Below are 18,575 nucleotides of genomic sequence, written 5' to 3'. Positions count from 1 at the left end.
GATAAAAAAAAAACTAGGGATATTGGCCAAATTATCCACATTTACGTGTCCTTAAAAACAGCCTATAACAAATTAGAAAAACACGATTGCTTGTGTTTTGATATGTAGCATATGCAAAACTTTCTAGATTTTTATTTTTTCCTTTTTAGGCTACTTTAAGCAATGATTGTCCACCTCACGGTTCAGCTGTTGGAGATTTGAACACTAAATGCATCAGGGCATTGCATACATAGGCCTATAGGTTTAGGTGTCTACTGTATGATATTGATATATATATATACAAAATATGGCCTTTATAAAGAATAAAAAGCTTAGGCTTAGCCCCAGAGAGAGAGAGAGATAAGAGATATGCCCGCGGCATGCTAAGACACCGACATGCTTGTATTTATGTTAGATGGTTACTGTGTCTGCTATACAGATATAGATGTACAGAAAGAAGCTAATGCGTACATTTTTTTATCAGAATATTTTGTATTAAGATAAGCATAATATTGTTAGATTATAGGAGTAACTCTGGTAGGCCTGAAACATTCTTCCTCACCTTAAATTGAGAATCAGTCTGTCGGAATCAGTCTTAAACTAAATACGGAGTACACAATTAAAAATACAGATCTAATTTCATTTAGCCAATGAAAACGTCTCAACAGAATTAAACAAAACAGGTTTCACATGTTTAAAGAACTGGTTTCGATTAATAAATAGACTTATAATAATAACAATTATATACAATAATAATAATAAAACAAATTATTATAAATACATTTTACTTCCAAAATTGCATCCTACCTGAATGGGGAGTTGTGTAGCAGCCTGCATTCTTTTCATCTTAGTCCACTACAATATTACAATTTATATTAAATTGCCCTTGTAAGCTTTTCACTATAAGAATACTGTTTTTCCTCTTTCCATGGCTGCTCTGTTCTCTCTATCCTCAGCAGCAGGCGCATGTGTGCGCAAGACGTGAGAGAATGGTGCTGGAGCGAGAATTCAAGGTGTAGGCTGTGATAGACAGCCACTACAATTCGGCCTGCTACAATGTTATTTATCTGCTTTAAAAACACATCGACCAAATGCTGACAATTACCATCTTAGGGAAAGCCTGGAGCATTTTCCCACTAGAGTTGTGTTCCCATCAAATTTACTTGTTGCAGATACTTTACTCACATAAAAAGGTTGGAAGGAAACCTGGTTAATGTCAAGCCATTTTGAGGATGCTGGAATTGTATCTTGGATGAATGAATGTGCGCATGGCTACAGGATCATTTTGAAGTAGCCTAATCAGATTAAAACATTGTGACTGGTCGTGTTTATGCCACATACACATTTAGGAAGATCAATTATACATATGTTAGGCTATATTTAAGCTTTAGGTTCTAGGTGCGTGAGGAACAGTCGAGGAGAGGAGGCTGTGCGTGTTAAGCTTTTCTGAGGAACTGGGCCTGCCGGGAGCATATGTGGTCACATGCATTATTATAGGACGAGTTGGGAGAATGATGATCTGCATCAGACAGTAGTAAAAATACAGCCGGACTGGTCTGCTACTTTGCCTTTCCTAGGTCTTATATATAAACTGTCGAGAGTAGACCCACCACTGATCCAAATCTAATGAAGCATTCAAATCACAGGGCTTTTGTTGCAGATTTTTTATTGCAGCCTAGAGTAGGCTAGAATGCTGTACTCACATGAAAACAATAATGCAATTATTAATTGCATTGTGGTGTTGTGGGCTAGTCTAGGTAGGATAATTGTATTGTCCCTTAACAAGATCAATAGGGGAGATTGTTGAGCTGTGTGTGTCTCATGTCTTCACTGTTCTTTCATGTGCAAGGATGCACCTGGCCTTTCCTCTGCCTATCAGCTATTCCTATTTGTTCTTGTCAATTCATTTAAAAAAAATAATTGGTAGATCTGGACAAACAATCCACCTACCACTACTGTCACTTTGAATGGTGGATAGAGGGCATGATAAACCATTAGACTGATAGACTATACTGACCTGTGGTATAGTAAAAGTTAGCACGTGGAAAAGGGTAGTGTAGTGTATAAGGGTACCAAAAAACCTTGATATAGGGGAGGTGCGTGCAAGCAGATGAGGAAATGTGGCTAGGATGTAAGAAATTATATATAGTAAAACCTGCAAGAGCCAATGTAAACCAGGAAAACAACGTAGTACCACCCCCTGTGCCCAAATAACTACACATCCTTCCCCAAAGCAAAAATAAAATTTTGACAACCCTCCCCTATTTTGGACCATCCCTCCCCCCAGTAAATTGTGATATGTCCCTTATTTCTCCTTGGCTGTCCCATCTATGCCCCCTCCACTCAACCTACACTGCCTTTCCAGCTCAAACTGCCTCAACTTCATCCCAAGATGACGACTTTCAATCTCCATCATTAAAATATTTTGTTTGCTCTTTTACGTTTTATGTGCCTTGAAAAGCATTGTATGTCAAATGTATGTATTTTTTTTGCCCAAGGTAAAATTATAAACAGACTTATTTGAAAAATATATAACAAGATCATCCCAGAATTTGGATATTAAAAAAGGTGACACAGCGATTCAGATTCATTACCACAAAAAAATGTGATTCTTGTCCACATCTGTGAACTGTAAAGGCATATATTGGATATATTATGTAGAGCCTTCAAATGTACTTCTCTGGCTTTATCTCAGGAATCAAGGTAATACCCAGATGCAGACACGTCGAATTGACAATGGTTTGATATTCCAACAGGGGCAGGCAATAGACAGGTCAAGGCAGGCAGGAGTCAGTAATCCAGAGGTGGGGCAAAGGTACAAATCAGCAGGCAGAGTCAGGGGCAGGCAGACTGCTCAGGCAGGCGGGCTCAGAGTCAGGATAGACAAGGGTCAAAACCAGGAGGGCGAGAAAAAGAGAGACTGGGAAAAGCAGGAGCTGAGAACAAAAACGTTGGTTGACTTGATGAACAAGACAAACTGGCAACGAAAAAACAGAGAACACAGGTATAAATACACAGGGGATAATGGGGAAGATGGGCGACACCTGGAGGGAGGTGGAGACAATCACAAGGACAGGTGAAACAGATCAGGGTGTGACACCTTATTTGGTATACAAAACCTGTAAGGCGTTCACCATGCTCTTTTTCAAATGTATGTTGTCAATTACTGAATACGAATAAAACTTTCCTCTTGGTGTCACCGCCAATAGTAGTGTCAACTGCACAAATTATGACATCACTTTGTATGGTAAACCTCCAACATAAAAATCTGCATTTCAAAACATTGCGAAACGGTCCATTTTTTTGTGTGCTTATAAGCAAATGCAACAAGGAAGTTATGAAAACAATTAGAAATATGTTTTACAAAAAAACTTTCTTAAGACCACGATCAAAGAATACCATTTTCAGACTAATACGTCCACAATATTGGGCTGTAGAGAGAAACTATGCGCCAAGGTAAAAATGGAGATGGATATACTCAGTAGATTCTGCAGAATCAGTAGTGTTAAGGGAATTTTTATCAATAATGACTAATTATGTATACATTTCAATCAGGACTGACTATTCAGAATACTATTATGTTACTGTATATGTACTAATCAGAATACTATTATGTTACTGTATATGTATGAATTTTCTTTTTAATCCTAGTACTGAATATAATGTGTGTAAATATAATCGAGAATTAGAACAATGACTGTTCCTTGGTAGAAATGAATGAACTATATCGTCAGTCTGGCTAGAAGGCTTATCTTCACAAGCATGTCCTTGGCTCGGTCGTATATTATCTTAATAGGGTGAGACGATGTGAGAACCATACAGCCTTTGTACTAGAACGGAGATGGCACGGGTTGGTACTGGAACTAATGACGTCATTTTAAGTTTATAACCTGTGGTAAAATGTGTAAGGAGCAGTACTCTCATGAATAAAAGCTGCTGTTTGACTTTAAGACTGGGCTCTGTCCATTTTTATAAAATAAGGGTCATACAAATCCTTATGAATTGACAGAGTGTTTAATTTTAATTGGGTGTTAAAACATAGAGGAATATAATTCCTGCAACATAGAGTCTGTTATTTCTTGGAGGACTGAGATCTAAATACCCAGCAGCATTTTCTACTCCATCCATTCCATTGGCCACAACGGAATACACTGTATACATGTATGAGTTACATATTGGCTTATACGTAAAAAAAATAAAATGATTATATGTGCCGAGGTAAAAGTGGGGTTGGGAATATTCAGTAGGGTCTGTAGTTAATAGTAAGCTAACTCTATATCTTCCACTTAGCTATCTAAATTGTGTGCTGCCTTAAATTATGCAATGCAAAGTAGTATGAATTGGCTATAGATTGCAGTGCAAAGTATTTGCTGTGAATTGTAGTGACTAAAAGCAACAAAACATTTGCCTGACCATCCATGAATGTGACAACCCAGGGAACATAGTCCATCTCAACTATTCCTGTGACCCACCTGTTCTGCAAGGTAGCTAGTTAGCTAAGTAAAGATGACTTAAACTACCACTTTTTGGGGGGTTGTTATGTGATATTGTCTTACTTAGCATTTTAATACTATATACCAGTCCTACACAAGGCTGCACAACTGTCAAGACAACAGTTTAAGGCTATAGCCTTTGTCCTCCATAACTCTGGTGTGTGCTATTTGTGCCATTACTACAATTTGAATTGTGACATTGTGATTGCATAGCCCTTCGCTTGTTATCACTCTTGTCTAACACATCATTCCTGCTCTCTGTAACCGAAACCAATTTACACTATTCACCATCATTCTCTGCGTGTCTCGCTATAAAGTTAACGAGTGTGTTGATCTCTCTGTGAGGTTGCCTAATTCCTTCTGACTGAGGAAGGGTCAGTGTGCTGTATATACCCACTTGATGTACAGATATACCCACTTTTTGTACAGTTACTTGCCCCATTCTCTTCTCCTCTCCCAGGTTTACTTTGTTCCATCTCTACAGAACCTACAGAGTGGGTCTGCAGCGCCAGACAGCAGATACCTCCAGGGCTCCTTTCTCAAGGTCCAGATTTGTCTGCCTAGATCTACCCAACATCAGACATCCATCAAGATGCATCCTACTCCTAAATCTCATCTACCATAACATTCTAGTTAGGTATTTTCTCAGTAGATCTTCCCTAATCACATTTCTCCTCCCTCCTTAAAATCTCCCCTCTCTCTCCAGATGACATCCTGCGACTAGTGAGGTCTGGCCGCCTGACAACCTGCCCGCTCGACCCCCTCCCCTTCTCCAGACCATCTCTGGAGATCTTCTCCCATTCCTCACCAACTCATCCCTGAGCACTGGCTGCGTCCCCTCTGACTTCAAAATGGCAGAGTTGCTCCCCTCCTCAAGAAACCAACACTCGACTCATCTGATGTCAAAAACCATAGACCTGTATCCCTTTCTTTTGAAAACACTTGAGCATGCGTCTCTGATCAACTCTCTCGTTATCTCTCTCAGAACGATCTTCTTACCCTAACCAGTCAAGCTTCAAGGCAAGTCACTCAACCGGGACTGCTCTTCTCTGTGTCACGGAGGCTCTCCGCACTGCCAAAGCTGACTCTTTCCTCTGTTTTCCTCCTCCCAGGTCTATTCACTGCCTTCGACACCGCGAAACATCAGATCCTCCTCTCCACCCTCTCAGGGCTGGGTGTCTCAGGCTCCTACCTGGCAGGCCGCTCCTACCAGGTGACGTGGAGAGGATCTGTGTCTGCACCATGTACTCTCACTACTGGTGTCCTCCAGGGCTCGGTTCTAGGCCCTCTCTTATTCTCTCTACACCAAGTCACTCGGCTCCGTCATATCCTCACATTGCTATGCGGATGACACTCAACTACTTTTCCCCTTCCCCACTTCTGACACCCAGGTGGCGACATGCATCTCTGCGTGCCTGGCAGATATCTCAGCTTGGATGTCGGCCCACCACCTCAAACTCAACCTCGACAAGACGGAGCTGCTTTTCCTCCCGGGGAAGGCCTGACCGTTCAACCTCTCCATCACGGTTGAAAACTCCACAGTGTTGCCCTGCCAGGGTGCAAAGAACCTTGGCGTGACCTTGGACAACACCCTGTCGTCCTCTGCAAACATCAAAGCAGTTACCCCCTCCTGCAGGTTCATGCTCTACAACATCCGTAGAGTACGACCCCACCTCACACAGGAAGCGGCGCAGGTCCTAATCCAGGTACTTGTCCTCTCCCGTCTGGACTACTGCAACTCGCTTTTGACTGGACTCTCTCATGTCATCCTGCTCCTCCTGCTCCAGCCGAAGCTCGCATCAACTACAAGACCATAGTGCATACCCACGGAACAGCAAGAGGAACTGACCCTCCCTGCCTTCAGGCTATGTTGAAACCCTATACCCCCCAACCCGAGCACTCCGTTCTGCCACCTCAGGTCTCTTGGCCCTCCCACCCCTACAGGGAGGGCAGCTCCCGCTCAGCCCAGTCTAAGCTCTTCTCTGTCCTGGCACCCCAATGGTGGAACCATTGCCCATCTTAAGAAAACTTCTGAAACCCTACATCTTCAAACAGTATCTTAAATAATCCTCCTCCTCACCTCGATGACCCCGCCCCCAAATAAACCAAAAAATGTAACCAGCACTTGCACTTAACCACCCCCATAATAAAGAGATGCTCTGCTTTTTTGACACCACACTCCAAAAAACAGGTTTTGCAGGTTCTTGGTCTAATCTTGATTATTGTCCAGTTGTGTGGTCCAGTGCGGCAAGAAAAGACCCAGTTAAACTGCAGCTGGACCAGAACAGAGCGGCACGTTTTGCTCTTCATTGTAGTCAGAGGGCTGATATAAATACTATGCATGCCAGTCTCTCTTTGTTAAGAGTTGAGGAGAGACTAACTGCATCACATTCTTTTTATAAGGAACATTAATGTGTTGAAAATCCCAAATTGTTTGCATAGTCAACTTACACACAGCTCTGACACACACATTTATCCCACCGGACATGCCACCAGGGGTCTTGTCATAGTCCCCAAATCCAGAACAAAGTCAAGAAAAACGTACAGTATTATATAGAGCACTTATTGCATGGAATTACCTTCCATCTCCTATGGCTCAAATAAACAGCAAACCTGGTTTTAAAAAACAGATAAAGCAACACCTCGCGGCAAAACGCCTCTCCCCTATTTGACCTAGATAGTTTGTGTGTATACATTGTAGGCTACGTGTGCCTTTTTTTTTTAGAATGTATGTAGTTCTTTCCTCGAGCTGTTTTTGTCTAACGACGTTCTGTATTATGTCATTCTGTATTATGTTTCATGTTTTGTGTGGAACCCAGGAAGAGTAGCTGCTGCTACCCCCCCATTCTTCTAAGTAGTTAAGGAAGAATGTACTCTGATATGTGGTTGTCCCACCTAGCTACCTTAAGATGGATGCACTAACTGTAAATCGCTCCGGATGGATGAGCGCGTCGGCTAAATGACTCAAATGTCAAATGTAAATGGGTGCTGCAGAACAAAGCTCACTGGTCAGATACGTTCTTGCTGAGGCAAAGGACGGTGCGGTCCTCAGCGAGGACCACGTACGTTGCGTTGATCCAATCTCCAATAGAACATGGAAGTACAGTGTAGTGGCAGCCAGGACGTCACTGAAAAGGCTTGACGTCTGGCAGCCGCTGCAAGGGAAATGTTGGGTTAACTGACAGGGACATGGGTTGTCTTACCCCACGAAAGGGGTTGTTGCAGGCATGTTGGGAAGATGAACGTATTTATTGGTTTACAGTACAATTTAGTTTTTTTTTTTTAACTTGTCATTGTTCACGTTTATGGGGTCACACGTTGCTCACCTTTAATATCACTTTTGTTTAATCCTTCTGCTGGACACCAGACTTGTTGAATTATTGACGAGACATCCTGCTTCTTCCAACATGTTGCAAGCCAGACCTCTCTCCGCAGAAGACCTCATCCCTCGCTCTCGTTTGACTTTAGGCCCAAGGTTGTGATGAGAGAATAGTTGAGAACACACGTATGACTATTGGAGGCATTGGCTTCTAAATTGGATGGTCAGTATTGAGAACTCATAAATCTGTCTTCTATTAACGAGCAATGTAAAACTGAGATTAAGAGAACGTTTCCCCGGATCCAGATTCTGGGCTAAAAATAGCCATGATTTACAGTATAATTGAGATTGAGAATGCTTTATTCCAGGATTTACACGTAATCTGTGTTTGGGAAAACGGTCCTTAGAGGACATGAATCTATTACAATGTGTTTGATAGACTGAAATGCATAGCGTAATTCATGATCATTATGTTTAGGAAAAGCCCATTTTAGCCTCTCAATTGAACCCAAGTCAAATGATCTGTGTTCTTGTGTCCTCTTCAGTATAGTCTTTGACCCTCAGGAAGCGTCTCAGAGAGACGGGTAGTTCCCGATGCTGTACCAGAGGTCAACACCTGCATTATGGTCCTCTGTCTGCCGACCAACGCCTCTTATACGCATTTAAGGAGTTTATGACATCTTGCACACTCGAAACACTAAGGTTGACTTGGAGAAAAACTCACTGGAGAATCACGTACAAGTAAATACAAGGCGGCAATATACCTGTATCTGGTATATGACTGTTCTTTTCTTGTTGTTGACAAGCATGTTGTTATCCTATGGTCAGTACTGTAGCTATATGAGACATGTTTTAATTACCCCTGAGTGGGCTAACCCTATTGGCGCAATGCGTAGGATGTATTTGTTTCACGTCAGCAACCCGGGTTCAATTTCCTGTCTGTAGCCTACATAGATTGTGCAGGGTGAACACGTTCACTTGAAATACCCGAGACGTGCGCAGATGTTTCCACTTGGACTGGTTTGACATGTCATACCTGATCTACATATATATATTTACTCCTCTGATACAGATACTTCCTTCTCTTTTGAGCTTTGTCTCTGTCCATAATAGTCTCACAAAAGACTAACGGCCTGTCTCATCCCTGGTTTGCAGCTCCGCCTCCGTGAACCTCTTTAGCCAACAGAAAATCAACTAAACAAGCTGGATGTTAAAATACAACACAAACAAAGATTAAGTGATGGAGAGGGCATGCAACCTCCCAGCAGAGGAATGTGATTATGGGGTCCTAAAAGGGGTCCTAAAATTCTAAATCAAATAGCTAAATGATCCATGGTGTGACCATTTTAAAACAACAGCTTAGTAAGGGGGAGGGGGAAACTGAAAGGCTTTGAACTCTCTTTCTTATTGGTCTATTTACTAATTTACCACATGGTGATGTCCAACCTCATAGTGTGGAAATGTATAAATGTCAAACACAGGAACTTCATGTTTTTGACTGCACTGGGCCTTACTGTTTCATAAGCCTGCCATCTTGTGGTAGGTTGCTGCAGCTGCAGCTACTGTCTTGTCCATTTTGGGTACTTAATCTGGGAATACAGAGAGAGCACCTGATGCAATATTTATGCCAGCCTCGGCAAACAAATACTTAATAATGATGATGATACATTTGTGTGTATGTACCTTCTACGGCAGCTCCTTTATTATGCTTGGTGTGTCCCGGTCCCTCGTATCCACACACACACACACACACACACACAGTGGTAGCAACTACACTTAGGTCCAACGCCTTGATCGCCTGGCCTACACTAACACACAGACACACTTGACCCACACGCACACCGTTGCCCAGCTCGAAAGATAACTTCTTTCCTTGTTCGAGACTATAGTTAAACAGGGTTCCTTCCAGCAGCATGCCAACACAGTAAACAAACACCTTGTCCTCAGCCAACAAACACCCTGCTGTCCCTGTGCTTCACTAACTACAGAGGGGGGAGGGAGGGAGGGAGGGAGAGAGACACTGCTGTAGCAGTGTGTTGCACAGTCAGCCTGTGGTATTTTTATTTAGCCTACTTTGTGCAGGCAATGTGAGTCTCAATCATTGTAAAACAGAAGTCATTTTTCCAACAATTGTTTACACAGACTTCCCTTATAATTAATTCATTGTATCACAGTTCCAATGGGTCAGAAGTTTACATACAAGTCGGTTAGGACATCTACTTTGTGCACGACAGAAGTCATTTTTCCAACAATTGTTTACACAGACTTCCCTTATAATTAATTCATTGTATCACAGTTCCAATGGGTCAGAAGTTTACATACACTAAGTTGACTGTGCCTTGAACCAGCTTTGAAAATTCCAGAAAATAATGTCATGGCTTTAGAAGCTTCTGATTGGCTAATTGGCATCATTTGAGTCAATTGGAGGTGTACATGTGGATGTATTTCAAGGCCTACCTTCAAACTCAGTGCCTCTTTGCTTGTCATCATGGGAAAATCAAAAGATATCAGCCAAGACCTCCACAAGTCTGGTTCATCCTTGGGAGCAATTTCCAAACGCCTGATGGTACAACGTTCATCTGTACAAACAATAGTGCGCAAGTATAAATGGGACAACGTGGCCATCATACCGCTCAGGAAGGAGATGCGTTCTGTCTCTTAGAGATGAATGTACTTTAGAAAAAAAGTACAAATCAATCCCAGAACAACAGCAAAGGGCCTTGTGAAGATGCTGGAGGAAACAGGTACAAAAGTATCTATATCCACAGTAAAACGAGTCCTATTTCAACATAACCTGAAAGGCCGCTCAGGAAGGAAGAAGCCACTCCAAAACCGCCATAAAAAGAGGCAGACTACGGTTTGCAACTGCACATGGGGACAAAGATCGTACTCTCTGGAGAAATGTCCTCTGGTCTGATGAAAGAAAAATAGAACTGTTTGGCCATAAAGACCATCGTTATGTTTGGAGGCAAAAGGGGGAGGCTTGCAAGCCGGAGAACACCATCCCAACCGTGAAGCACGTGGGTGGCAGCGTCATGTTGTGGGGGTGCTTTGCTGCAGGAGGGACTGGTGCACTTCACAAAATAGATGGCATCATGAGGAAAGAAAATTACCCCAATGACCCCAAGCATACTTCCAAAGTTGTGGCAAAAAGGCTTAAGGACAACAAAGTCAAAGTATTAGAGTGGCCATCACAAAGCCCTGACTTCAATCCTATAGAATATTTGTGGGCAGAACTGAAAAAGTTTGTGCGAGCAAGGAGGCCTACAAACCTGACTCAGTTACACCAGCTCTGTCGGGAGGAATGGGTCAAAATTCAACCAACATATTGTGGGAAGCTTGTGGAAGGCTACCCAAAACATTTGACCCAAGTTAAACAATTTAAAGGTAATGCTACCAAATACTAATTGAGTATATGTAAACTTCTGACCCACTGGGAATGTGATGAAAGAAATAAAAGCTGAAATAAATCATTCAGTTATTCTGACATTTCAGATTTAAAAAATAAAGTGTTGATCCTAACTGACCTAAAACAGGGATTTTTTATTTGGATTAAATGTCAGGAATTGTGAAAAAATGAGTTTAAAATGTATTTGGCTAATTTGTATGTTCAACTCTAGTAACCAAAAGTGTTAAACAAATCAAAATATATTTATATTTCAGATTCTTCAAAGTAGCCACCCTTGCCTTGATGACAGCTTTGCACACTCTTGGCATTCTCTCAACCAGCTTCAACGGGAATGCTTTTCCAACAGCCTTGAAGGAGTTCCCTCATATGCTGAGCACTTGTTGGCTGCTTTTCCTTCACTCTGCGGTCCAACTCATCCCAAACCATCTCAATTGTGTTGAGGTCGGGGGAGGCCAGGTCATCTGATGCAGCACTCCATCACTCTCCTTGGTCAAATAGCCCTTTCACACAGATTATTGGCGACAATATGAAAAGTACACCCAAACCAAATCACATTTTATTTGTCACATGCTTCATCAACAAAAGGTGTAGACTAACAGTGAAATGATTACCGGGCACTTCCCAACAATGCAGAGAGAAAACAAACAAATACATTGAAAAAAAATAACACAAGGAATAAATACACAATGACTTGGTGCCTTCAGAAAGTATTCATACCCCTTGACTTATTCCACATTTTGTTGGGTTACAGCCTGAATTCAAAATTGATTAAATATAAACAAATTCTCATCCATTTTCACATTATTTCCCATAATGACAAAGTAAAAACAAGTTTTTAGACATTTTTTAAAATTATTATTTTTTACCCCCAATTTCATGGTATCCAATTGTTAGTAGTTACTGTCTTCTCTCATCATCGCTACAACACCCGTACGGGCTCGGGAGAGACGAAGGTCGAGAGTAATGCTTCCTCCGAAACACAACCCAACCAAGCCGCACTGCTGGAATCGCGCATCCAACCTGGAAGCCAGCCGCACCAATGTGTCAGAGGAAACACCGTACACCTAGCGAATTGGTTAGCACACACTGCGCCCGGCCCGCCACAGGAGTCGCTAGTGCGCAATGAGACAAGGATATCCCTACCGGCCAAACCCTCCCTAACCCGGACGACGCTGGGCCAATTGTGCGTCGCCCCATGAAACTCCCGGTCAACTGCGACAGAGCTTGGGCTCGAACCCAGAGTCTCTGGTGGCACAGCTAGCACTGGGATGCAACGGGGAGGCTTAGTTTTTAGACATTTTTGCAGATTTATTGAAAATTAAATAAATACAGAAACATCCCATGAGTCAATACTTTGTAGAATTACCTTTGTCAGTGATTACAGCTGTGAGTCTTTCTGGGTAAGTCTCTGGATTGTGCAACATTTGGCCATTATGCTTTTCAAAATTCTTCCAACTCTGTCAAATTGCTTGTTGATCATTGCTAGACAACCATTTTCAGGTCTTGCCATAGACTAAGTAGATTTAAATCAAAACTGTAACTCGGACACTCAGGAACATTCACTGTCTTCTTAGCAAGCAACTCCGGTGTAGATTTGGCCTTGTGTTTTAGGTTATTGTCCTGCTGAAAGGTGAATTAATCTCCCAGTGTCTGGTGGAAAGCAGACTGAACCAGGTTTTCCTCTGTTATTTTGCCTGTGTTTAGCACCATTCCATTTATTTTTTATCCTGAAATATTTAACGATCACAAGCATACCCATAACATGATGCAGCCACCACTATGCTTGAAAATAGTGGTGGTACTCAGTAATGTTTTGTATTGGATTTGCCACAAGCATAACACTGTATTCAGGACAAAAAGTTAGTTGCTTTGCCACATTTTGTACACTATTACTTTAGTGCCTTGTTGCAAACAGGATGCATGTTTTGGAATATTGTTTTTCTTTACAGGCTTTCTTCTTTTCATTTGATCAATTAGATTAGTATTGTGGAGTAACTACAATGTTGGTGATCCATCCTCAGTTTTCTTCTATCACAGTCATAGAACTCTGTAACTGTTTTAAAGTCACCATTGGCCACATGGTGAAATCCCTGAGCGGTTTCCTTCCTCTCCGGCAACTGAGTTAGGAAGGATGCCTTTTTCTTTGTAGTGACTGGGTGTGTTGATACACTATCCAAAGTGTAATCAGTAACTTCACCATGCTCAAATGGATATTCAATCTCTGTTTTGAGTTTTGTTACCCTTCTACCAACAGGTGCCCTTCTTTGCGAGGCATTTGAAAACCTCCCTGGTCTTTGTGGTTTAATCTGTGGTTGAAAGTCACTGCTCAACTGAGGGACCTTACAGATAATTGTATGTGTGGGGTACAGAGATAAGGTAGTCATGCAAAAAATCATGTTAAACACTATTAATGCCCATTGAGTGAGTCCATGCAACTTATTATGTGACTTGTTAAGCAAATGTTTACACCTGAACTTATTTAGGCTGACCATAACAAAGATACTTATTGACTCAAGACATTTCAGATTTTCATTCATTTGTAAAGAAAATAAAATCTAAAAACATAAATGGACATTATTCAAAGTGTGTAGGCCAGTGACAGAAAATCTAAATGGAATCCATTTTAAATTCAAGCTTTAACACAACAAAATGTGTAAAAAGTCAAGAGTACTTTTTGAAGGCACTGTACATGGGGTACAGTACCGAGTCGATGTGCAGAGGTACGGGGTAATTGAGGTCGATCTCTACATATAGGTAGTGGTAAAGTGACGAGGCAACATTATATTTAGTAAGCAGCAGCAGTGTATGTGATGAGTCAGAAGAGTTGGTGCAAAAAGAGTCAATACAGAGAGTCTGGGTAGCTATTTGCTTAACTGTTTAGCAGTCTTATGACTTGGGGGTAGAAGCTGTTCAGGGTCCTGTTCGTTCCAGACTTGGTGCATTGGTACCGCTTGGCGTGCGGTAGCAGAGAGAACAGTCTATGACTTGGGTCTTTGACAATTTCTAGGGTCTTCCTCTGACACCCCCTGGTATAGAGGTCCTGGATGGCAGGGAGCTCGGCCCCAGTGATGTGCACTGTTCTCAGTAGCGCCTTGCTGTCCGATGCCAAGAAGATGCCATACCAAGCGGTGATGCAGCCAGTTAAGGTGTTCTACAGCTGCACCATTGAGAGCTTTTTGAGGATCTGAGGGCCCATGCCAAATCTTTTCAGCCTCCTAAGGGGGAAGAGGCGTTGTCGTGCCTTCTTCACAACTGTGTTGGTGTGTGGACCATGTTAATTCATTAGTGATGTGGACACAGAGGAATTTGATGCTCTCGACCCACTGCACTACACCCCCTCAACATGCTCGGCCCTCTATTTCCTGCATTCCACGATCAGCTGCTTTGTCTTGCTGATGGTGAGGGAGAGATTGCTGCCCTGGCACCACACTGCCAGGTCTCTGACGTCATCCCTATGGGCTCATAGTTGTCGGTGATCAGGCCTACCACCGTCATGTCCTCAGCAAACTTTATGAAATGGTTGAACAGGGGACTAAGTACGCAACCTTGAAGGGCCCCAGTGTTGAGGATCAGCGGAGCGGATGTGTTGTTGCCTACCCTCAACACCTGGGGGCAGCCCGTCAGGAAATACCGGATCCAGTTGTAGAGGGAGGTATTCAGTCCCAGGGTCCTGAGTTTATTGATGAGCTTGGAGGGCACTATGGTGTTGAACGCTGAGCTGTAGTCAATGAACAGCATTCTCACATAGGTGTTCCTCGTGTTCAGGTAGGAGAGTGCAGTCTGGAGTGCAATAGCGATTGCGTCATCTGTGGATCTGTTAGGGCGGTATGTGAATTGGAGTGGGTCCAGGGTGTCTGGGATAATGGTGTTGATGTGAAAGCCAGCTTAGTAGGATTTGATTCGATCTTAGTCCTGAATTGACGCTTTGCCTGTTTCATGGCTCGTCGGAGGTCGTAGTCGGATTTCTTATAAGCATCCGGGTTAGTGTCCGGCTCCTTTGAAAGTGGCAGCTCTAACCTTTAGCTCAGTGCGGATGTTGCCTGTAATCCATGGCTTCTGGTTGGGATATGTACGTACAGTTACTGTCGATGCACTTATTATGAACTTATTAATGAAGCCGGTGACTGATGTGGTTAACGCCTCAATGTTGTCGTATGAATACCGGAACATTTTCCAGTCTGTGCTAGCGAAACAGTCCTGTAGCTTAGTATTCGGCTCTTCGGATCACTTTCGTATGGAGCGCATCACTGGTACTTCCTGTTTGAGTTCTTGCTTGTAAACAGGAATCAGGAGGATGGAGTCATGGTCAGATTTGCCAAAAGGAGAGTGAGGGAGAGCCTTGTATGCGTTTTCAGGTGCTTAATCATACGCAAAGTACAGACAGGAAATTATCAAGAATACTAACCTTCCGATGACGCCGCCACCACCACTGGAACAGGACGTCTTTGTGTCTGAAAATCCATATTAAAGTCATTCAAAAAGCAGACATGTTTTGACACGCTCAGACGAACGGTTGACAGCGGAGTTATCCACGATCATCGCTAACTCCTCCTTCTTCGAGCACAAATCAGGGCCCACTCTCAGAGCTGGCTTAGCTAGACATCCAGATCATGGCAGTTAGACTGTGTGTGTGTGTGTGTCCTGGAAGAATGGATCTGGGGTCAGAGGAGCTAGCTTGTGTGTTGCTGGGGGGCTAGAATGACCCTGTGACTGGCCCTCAGGTGTGTTTAGAGCGAGAGAGAGAGTGTCAGGTTTATAACCAGGGTCACCAGGTGCAGAGGGCACATGTTTATGTGTTGGATGTGTTAATAGATTGCTGGTTATTGAGTGGGTGGAGGTGGCAGTGAAGGTTGTATTTTTTATTTATTTAACTAGGCAGGTCAGTTAAAAACAAATTGTTATTTACAATGACAGCCTAGGAACAGTGGGTTAACTGCCTTCTGCAGGAGCAGAATGACAGATTTTTACCTTGTCAGTGCCGGGATTTGATCTAGCAAACTGGCCCAACGCTCTAACCACTCGGCTACCTGCAGCCCTTATGAATAGGTAGCTAATGGACGAATGAGACTGAAGGTGCGGGTTAGAATGTCACGTTGCTTCTATCTTTCTCTATGCTGGTCATAAGGGTGTATTGAGGTGGGTGGAAGAGGTCGAGATTCAACCAGTGGAGTGAAAATAAAGCAGTTGAAATGTTCCAAGTTAAGCACGGCTTCGACCACAGTGGGTCCTGACAAAGAGTACGAGACGTCGACCATGAAAGGAGAGATGGCGACAGGGGCATCTATGACGTACGATCAGTGTATTAGGCTACAATTCACTCAAGAGAATCAGGCAGATACAGATGTATCTGATACTAAACACATCTCAATGCTGGTAATATTAGCCATTGTGGTGAACTTCAGGCTTCAGTGTAAAAAGCAGTTGTGTCCATTGAACTCCTGTGGATCCTAGACCAGGGGTTTGCCGTTTGCTTTATGTGATGTCCTTCAGCTGAATGGCAGATATCAACAGACTTCCTGCACAGTTCTTCTCATAGTCTTGTATCACAGCGTCCCCACCTTGTCATAACTATCCCCCAAACAAGTCCGGCATGGCCACTCTCATACGATCCTCCCCGCCATTCAATATCATTACCCCTGAAGAATGGACACCATCTGAATGCATTGTTCCCCCTGCTCATTACGTGGTGTTGAATGGCACAGACTGGATTGACGGCTGGGACCGTGTCGCCTCTCACCCATCCTCTCACACTCTCACTGGGAGAGTTGGGTGATGGAGGGGTGGAAGGTGGGAGAGTGTAATTCCAGGGTTTAGGTTTCACGTTGTGGTCTTTGTTGGGGTGGGGGGGTGGGGGGGGGGAAATCGTGGGAACGGAGGGTCAGCCTAGTCATTCCCAAACGCACCTCTCCCCTTTCTCCTCACCCCTTTGGTGTGAACCCTCACCCCTGCCCTGCCTTCTAAACTGTACCCCCCCTTTTCCATTCTGTTCCCCATGAACAGGGGAGGCATACGTTAAGACACATAATTAAAGAGAAGTGAATTGGCTTTTTACATGAGAAAGCGTAACCTCACTTCTAATTTCATTTTCTAATTTGTAGCTCCAGGTCTGCCCCATACAATACCACAGTGTATCACAGAATTGCATGTCTGTCTGTTAAGATAAGACATCCAATGATGAAAGTTATCAATACGACAGTGTGTTTACCCCTTGAGATTATACTAATACTAAAGAGGCAAAGACAATATCATAAATGTATCCCATGACTGCATGGCCATAAGGCAGGGGAGGTAACCATGACTGTGCTGTTAGCTCTGTAAACACTTCAATTGGTTCAGCTGGAATTATTTTGTACACACACACACACACACACACACACACACACACACACAAAAAACGCTCTTAGTCTTGCACAACCGTGATGGCTTTCTGGCCTTTTCACTGCAGGTGCAATGGCAGACATATATGAAGTGTTCCACAAGTGTCAAACCAGAGGAGGCTGGTGGCAGGAGTTATAGGAGGACAGGCTCACTGTAATGGCTGGAGTAAATGGAATGGAGTCAAACACATGGCTTCCACATGGCTTCCATGTGTTTGACTCCATTCCAGCCATTACAATGGGCCTGTCCTCCTATAACCCCTCTCCCTGTCCCTGTCCTGGCCCAACAAAAGCCTTCTCTGTAGAGCGGAGACACAGCTATTAGATCTCAAAGTCCATGCCCTGGGCTTGGCCCTGGTCAGACACACACATACACACGCGGTCAGCTGATGGATTTCCCCGCACCCTACCCTGCTGGCGGACAGCCCATCTCTGTTAAAGTTCAGAGAGGTGTGAATGGGGCAGGGTTGGTCATTGTTACTCCGGTATAGAGGCGTGGACTGGAGGTGGCTGGCAGGAATACAAAGGGGCGGTTGAGGGTGGGAAGGTATGCACTTACCATGGCTGCTACCGCACTGCTTTGTATCACCTTACCTTTACGTAAACTGGGTCCTTTCAGACACCGAGTGGCGCAGGCGTACCCACGTAGCGTATCTGCTCTGGCTCCGAAGGGGAGCAGTGGAGGTGGTTACCTGCCCTCTCACCCTCTTTGGGGAGAAGAGCGGACCAACTCGTCTGGGTCTGGTCCAGGAAATGGCTTTGGTTCTCTACACAGTAGTAATTGATAGTGGGGCGTGTGTGTGCGCGCATCTGGTGCCCCCCCCCATCCGCCCTGCTGAAACCTCATTAAAAAGCCTTGCTGTTAATGAGCTATAGGATCATAGAGCTGCCTTCTCATTAGAAGGGGCAGGGCCAAGGCTATAGGATGCTGGCGCAGTCAGCAATTACAATGCTTACCCCTTGCAGGCTCAACCCCCTGGCACCCAGCACCCCCTAGA

This window comes from Oncorhynchus tshawytscha, linkage group LG13, assembly GCF_018296145.1.
Source record: "Oncorhynchus tshawytscha isolate Ot180627B linkage group LG13, Otsh_v2.0, whole genome shotgun sequence".
Lineage (NCBI taxonomy): Eukaryota > Metazoa > Chordata > Actinopteri > Salmoniformes > Salmonidae > Oncorhynchus > Oncorhynchus tshawytscha.
Note: the sequence above shows the minus strand (reverse complement) of the source record.